The sequence below is a fragment of the Fukomys damarensis genome, unplaced genomic scaffold (assembly GCF_012274545.1).
Source record: "Fukomys damarensis isolate Sample0158 unplaced genomic scaffold, DMR_v1.0_HiC HiC_scaffold_23, whole genome shotgun sequence".
In the NCBI taxonomy this organism is placed as follows: Eukaryota; Metazoa; Chordata; class Mammalia; order Rodentia; family Bathyergidae; genus Fukomys; species Fukomys damarensis.
In genome coordinates this window covers 29,223,523-29,229,995 of record NW_022900935.1, presented here as the reverse complement: position 1 = coordinate 29,229,995, position 6,473 = coordinate 29,223,523, and the positions used below count along the sequence as shown (strand labels likewise).

Sequence of the window (6,473 nt, the reverse complement as noted above, 5' to 3'; positions counted from 1 at the left end):
CAAAATACCAGCACACAGGCAATGAGCCCCACCTGGTGCGCATGTGCCCCAGGCTCAGAAGCACCCAACCAGGGCTCGGTGAGGCCGAAGCCTGGCAAGACTCGCCAGCCGCCTTCCTTGAGCGTGCCCTGCAGACTACAGGACTTGGTCCAGGAGAGTTGTGGCCAGCAGGAGCTCAGCGTTGGGGGCTTCTGCTGTGCTCTCGAGGCCAGTGCCTAGGCTCCCGGCCTTCATTTGGCCCCCCATGAGCTCCAAGCGGGATCGAGGACCTGGGGAGGAAACAGCTCCAGCGGGCCCTGGCCCTGGAGGCGCAGAGGGCCTCGGGGCTAGGGTTGGGCCTTTGGCTCCCAGCAGGAGCCCGCGCCTGGAACCCTGCAGATCCTTGGTGCCTGACGGAGAACTCCCGGGTTCGAATTTTGCTCAGTTCCATGCTGCTTGTGAGATGTGGGACAAGTCACCTCACCTCTCCTAGTCGAGTTGCTCACCGAACACGTGGATAACAGGACCTGCCGGGTACAGGGCGGCGCGACTTCCACACGGCCAGGCGAAGGGCCCCTCGCAGGAAGACCGCGAGGAAAGCCCAGACTCAACCGCCGCCATGTGAGGAATTTTTCTTAGTTCCGTAACTGTGCCTGGTCCCTGGCCTGGCTTAGGCTTGATCCTGGGTTTGCCCACGGAAAGGAATCATTTTAGCTCGGACAGGAACAACAAACCAGGCTTCTCCCTGTCCACCCGGCGGTGCGCGCGGCTGAGGGTCTTAACCAGACGGACCTGTGAGTTGATCGGGAGAAAAATGTGTTTGTGTACCAGTGTGTGCCGACGCACGAACCAGAGCGTCTGTGGTTGCGTGGGGAAGAAGTGTCGGGCAGCCTGCGGGACCCCTTCTCCCACCGGCGCCTTCCCCGTCTTTCCCGCGCCCCATTCCCGGGTGAAGTTTCAGCCAAACTAACGGAATCCAGCGCTGCTGGGGAAGAGGTGGGGGCGGGAGGGGCGATTCGTCCTGGAGCCACCGGTTTGGGGATAATTACTTTTAATGTCAGAAAGATTTAGTTTAATATCATCTCTATTAGGCTGCCGGGAGGGTAATTAAACGGGACGCGTCGCAGCCGGCAAACAGATGGCGTCTGCTTGCTCCGAGGCCACGGGCAAACAGCGCAAAAGTCAACGCCTCCCAGGTCCCCCGTCGGTGCCCCCAGCCCTGCTCCGAGTCAGGGCCACGGAATCGGAATCGACGCCCTCGGCTCCCAGCTCAGCCCCACCGGGCCCCTCCCCCCGGACCCCAGCCCTGCTGGGCGTGGGCGTGGGGTTGGACGGGCTTGGTCGTGAAGAAGGTTTAGGGACATTTTCTTGGCTGGATGCTCTCGCCCCGGGCCCCCAACCTTCGGCACACCAGAGACGCCAGCAAAAGACGCTGAGCTAAGAGAAGGTGTGTGAGCCCTGCACGTGCGTGAGGACCGACAGGTCCTTCGCTCTAGGCTGCCTCGCTCATCCGGAGATCTCTGGCTTTCTCTGCCACAGGCCCGGCCTTAGGCCTGGGGTCTGAGACTCAGTAAGCAAAGGAAAGCATATGTGGAGAGGGTGTTCCCTCTCTCTGGCCTGGCAGACACCTGAGGTGGGAGTCTGTGGGTTCACTCACCAAGTGGAGGCCCTAACAGGAGAATTTCAGAGACTTTCTGAAGGGTTCCTCGGGCGGTAGGACAGTGTCAGAGGCGAGCACGCCCTCCCATTCGCTCGCCCCACGTGTGTATCCAAACTTCTGCAGTGAAAACGTGCACATCAAAGCTTGGGTGTGAACCCACCCCAGGTGTGTGTATGACAGGGTAGCTCCCGTTTCCTCAACCTAGATGCGGTCCCCCACAGCTAGCGGCTCATCTGGACCCACTCCGGTCCTCTCCTCACCGGATCAAATCAGGAAGGACAGGCCCCAAATGGCCCGGGAAGCTGGGCAGAGGCATCTACCATGTCCTAGTGTGGGCGCAGTGACCTCTGTCCAGGACTGGTATTTTGCCTCCCTACAGAACACATTCACTTACATGAGCACCCCAACTTCTCAGGGTGTGAGAGGAAAGGTTGTGGGTCTGGGACCCATGGGTATGTGATGTGAACGGTAGGAAAGAGGAACCGTAGACAGAGGCAACAGAACTAAGCAAGAGAGATTCCCTAGGCTTTGCTGTGTGGGGCTCCATACTGGGCCCCTGCTTCTCCTAAGAAAAGGAGGTCCTTACACCTCTGAGGGAGAGCTCTGCTTCCCGGTCCTCTTGGTAAGACCCCTGGATCCGGCGAGTGCATCGCTACAAAGAAAAGATACCTGGGCCACCATCCTCCTGCAACCTAAGCGAATTTGTTTAATTTATTTCGTTTTGGGTTTAAAATAATTTCCTGAAAACTTCCTGGGAAAGACTCCGGGAGTAGGCTCCCAGGACCCCCGCGCGAATCCCCGGCAATGAAGGGATCCTCCCAGCCACCGCCCCCGGAGGGGGCACAGCTGTCGCGTGGATCTGCTCAGGCGCACAACTTTGGGTGCTGCGAGGTGGGGTTCGGTCCTGCGCGCCCGGGCGGACCTGTTATACCCAGTGCACTCCCCTAGCCTCGCTCCACCCGGAAGACCATCTCTGGAGCTGACCCTTTTCTCCCAAACCCATTCCCAGGCTCCTGAGAGGATGGGATTTCCTGGGAGCCAGCGGCCCATCTCGGTCCGGGTGGCAGATGGTCCGGATTCTTCGTCACTTGACCCCTCCTGCCATTCAGCCTCGTCCTTCGGGGTGGCTTCCTTCAGGGGAGCGAGCCTAGCGCTCTTCGGGCGCGAGGTTCTGCGGCTGGCGGTGGAGCCCTGGCGGTCGCGTCTTCCTCCCAGTTCCCGGCTCCAGGGCCAGAAGAAGCTGGGTTTGTCCGCTCCTGGACCAGACCCCTGCCGCCTGTGAGGGTCGAAGGAACAACGCGAAAAAGTGAGGTCGGTGGTGAAAGGAGAACAATCAGGAAGCTCACTTTTCTCATTTAAATGATTTTTTAAAAACTCTGGAGAGAGAAAAATGGAGAATAAAAATGAGACTGACAGAACTTTAGCTCATTAAAGGCAAAGACGGGCGGTGGGGGGGGAGTGATAAAATCAGAGCTGGAGAAGCTAAGGGCAACCCCGACAGGAAGATCACAGTATTTATCCCTAATGTTGCCATCATAAGTGAAACAAAATTCGAAACCTGCTACCTCCTCGGCAGACCGAGCTGCTCCTCCGGTCCGTGACGTCAGCACAGGTAAGCGCAAGGCAAGGCCAAAACCGCTCCTCTGCCCGCGGAGACCTCGACTTCGACTTCCACCGGGAAGGACAGATGGACGCGAGTCCAGGGCCCAGGACGATCTAGGGAGACGCAGAGGTTGCTTCTTACTTTCGTTGGAAAACGACAGAAACTTTTCGTTAATTTAAAATAACGACAATAAGAATCCCATCGCCACAGAAAAGAAAAGAGATGAAGAGAAACAGAGATGAAGGAAAGAGCCAGAGGGGCCTGGGAAGACTAGGGGAGCAAGGAGGGGAACGCGCAGAGCGCAGGGTTGCTGTGGAACGGACAGGAAGCTCTGTCTCCTTTTTCCTCTCTGAGCTGCTCTTTTTAAAAGGAAAATCCTAACCACAACTTACCCTCCGTGACGTACCAAGACTTCTAAAATGAAGACACTGAGCTTTAAAGATAGCTGGGGGTCGGGGGGACAGCTCCAACTACCACACACGCGCCGGACTCGGGAGCTCAATGAAACCGAGCCAGAAGGAGGCAGGAAACACCGTCTTGGCATTTATGCCACAAGCACCCTCCCTTGCCCACCCTCGCACCCCGTTCCACTCCCACCTCAACCGAGGTAATTGAATTGTCACCTGCCCCCATCCCGCCCCAGGCCGCCGGGGCCACTTGGGAAGCTTCGCTTTGCCAAGCGCCCCAGGCCAGTGAGAGTGGCGCAGCCGAGCCGGCGCCCCCAAGCCGAGGGGTTACACACGTCTACGTAGATAGACGCACCGGACACGGTAATTAGGAGCAATTCACGCTCTCGGGCACACGGAAACTTCTTGTCACGATATTTTCAACGCTTCTGCTCGCCCACTTTTTTCCACTTCATCCCCGGCGCGCCCCCTCCCCTCCCAGAGGCGCACAGTGCAGCTTTTGGAGTTTCGAATCTTTCGGACACTGCAGGATGAGGGGCTCCCCGGGCGCGGGCCCGGCCAATCAGAGCGCTGTCTGCCTCCCCTGGCCAATGGCAGGCGCCACATTGTTGTCCAATTCTGTCTAATGGAGCCCTAAGGAGCAACAATAGAGCGGGCGAACGGCTCATTGAGAGTCTGGCAGCGCCGGGCACTGAGCCCCGGTTGAGTGGGGACGGGGGACGTGGCGCGCCGAGAGAGCTGGGTCGCAGGTTCCAAACAGCCGGCCCCCAGACGGGCTCCCGGCCCCGTTCCCGACGGGAGGGTTGGACCGCGCTGCGTTCTGAGGGGGTCCGGAAGTTCGGAAATGGTGACCGAAGGAGGGTGACGTGGTCAGATAAGGGCCGGGGGCGAGGGGAAGAGGCCAAGAGTGCCAGCGGGGACGTGGCGCGCCGAGAGAGCTGGGTCGCAGGTTCCAAACAGCCGGCCCCCAGACGGGCTCCCGGCCCCGTTCCCGACGGGAGGGTTGGACCGCGCTGCGTTCTGAGGGGGTCCGGAAGTTCGGAAATGGTGACCGAAGGAGGGTGACGTGGTCAGATAAGGGCCGGGGGCGAGGGGAAGAGGCCAAGAGTGCCAGCGTCAGGAGCCGAGCTGGGAGGCGCGTGCCGCGCCTGCGGAGGAGGATCCCGGAGCCCAAGGCAGGTAGTTGAGGGCTGCAGGGACAGCAGCTTGGGGGCGATCCGGCCCGCGGCCCCGGACAGCAAGGCCTTCCAGGCCCGGCGGGCCTCGCGGACAGAGCGGCCTGAAAGGTCTGAGGGAAGAGGCACCTGCGCCAAGGGAGGAGGTCTGGAAGTCTCAGGCAGACGGAGACGAGAGGACTCAGTTCCAGGCTCCATCGGGGACCGGGATGGGGAGGGGAAAGTGGGCAGAGAAGGCCTAGGCGGAAGCCAGGAGCTGGGCCCTGCGTGAGCTTTCTGGGGTTGTGGCGCAGGCGAGACTTCTGTGTCGGTTCTTGGCCAGTTCCGGAGGCAGCTCCCCTGCCTCACTGCGGCCTGTGGAGCCATCCGAGTCCTAGAAACCCAGCTCAGAGACGAAAACTCGGAACCTGCGCTCCAGCGGGGTCCCAGGGGGTGCCAGGACTTGAAGGAGGAGGGCGTGTCTGGCGACGGCGTCCCTAAAGTGGGAGGGGTGGGGAGGGCAGTGTGAGGCAGTCGGAGAAAAAGATCCCCTTGGAGCAGTGCCTAACTTTTCGCCAGACACTTCCTTCCCAACTACTCCAGCCTACAGGGATAAAACTACCACAGGCCTGGCCCTGTACCCAACCCTACCTAGCTTTGCCTAAGCGCTTTTCGTTCATACTCACGTGTCTCCTTGCATGCCCTGAGTCCTCAGCACTTATATCAGCCGTTTTTCAATGTTTTCTAATCTTTGGGCTGGTTTTGCCTCCCAAAGAAAGTTTCTTCTGCTGAATTTTCTCTTTACTCTGTTCCAACCTTCTAAATTCAGTCCCACACCTGTTTTCTTTCCCAATCTCGCAGGAGAATTTCCAGAGCTCACATTTTTATGGGATCCAGAGCCAAGGCTTAATGTTACCCCAAATTTTGTTTTCTAGCTATCATTATACTTTCAACAGAAAGCTATTATTTCTGTTCTTGATTTTTCTCTCGAACTTTTCTGGTCCCACCCACATTAAAGACAAAAACCAAACAAAACCCTGGCCCAACCTACACTCCAACATTACTCCCCTCATCTTCCTTCCACCAATCTGAACATTTTGCTCTGGAGTTTTCTGTTTTGTCTTTGGCATCAGCATAACTGTTGGTCCAAGATTTTTTTGTGATACCTGAGTCCCATCGAGCAAACATTTCTCTCTTCCCCGTCACCCCAATTAACCTAAACTTTTGGAGATATTTTCTTTTTCAAATTCTCCGTACATTCATCTGAACCAGTGACTTCAAACTTTGTCTTTTTATTTTTTTCCAGAGGAAATTATTCAAACCATATCTTACCTCCGGGCATGTAAATCATATATAAGATCAGCTGTGATGGGAGTGCGGTGGGGGGGCTCGGATTTATTTGGAGCTTCCAAGGCGAATGCACTTTCTTTCCACAGTTTGGCAACTGCTACCCAAACTTCGGAGGTCAAAGTTTCGCTCTCTCAGCTTGGGTTCCTCGATCTGCGCTTTAACCTAGGGCGCCGTGGTTTCCTCACTCAGATTTCTCTCTCCTACCCATTTTCTTCCACATTAGGGCCTGTCATGGAGCTGCGTTCGGAGCTGCCCAGCGTGCCCGGCGCGGCGACCGCAGCAGCGACAGCGACAGGGCCGCCCGTGGCATCTGTAGCGTC

At 57.7% G+C, this 6,473-nt stretch overlaps 1 long non-coding RNA gene across 1 annotated transcript; it reads right to left on the bottom strand.

Moving 5' to 3' along the window:
- Positions 1 to 2,326: 2,326 nt before the first annotated feature.
- LOC104852540 lies at positions 2,327 to 4,134 on the bottom strand. The gene is made up of 3 exons (XR_777518.2): positions 4,005 to 4,134; positions 3,205 to 3,355; positions 2,327 to 2,915 (listed from the first exon to the last, which is right to left on the bottom strand). It is a non-coding gene; the product is annotated as an uncharacterized LOC104852540 (long non-coding RNA).
- Between the last annotated feature and the right edge of the window lie 2,339 nt (positions 4,135 to 6,473).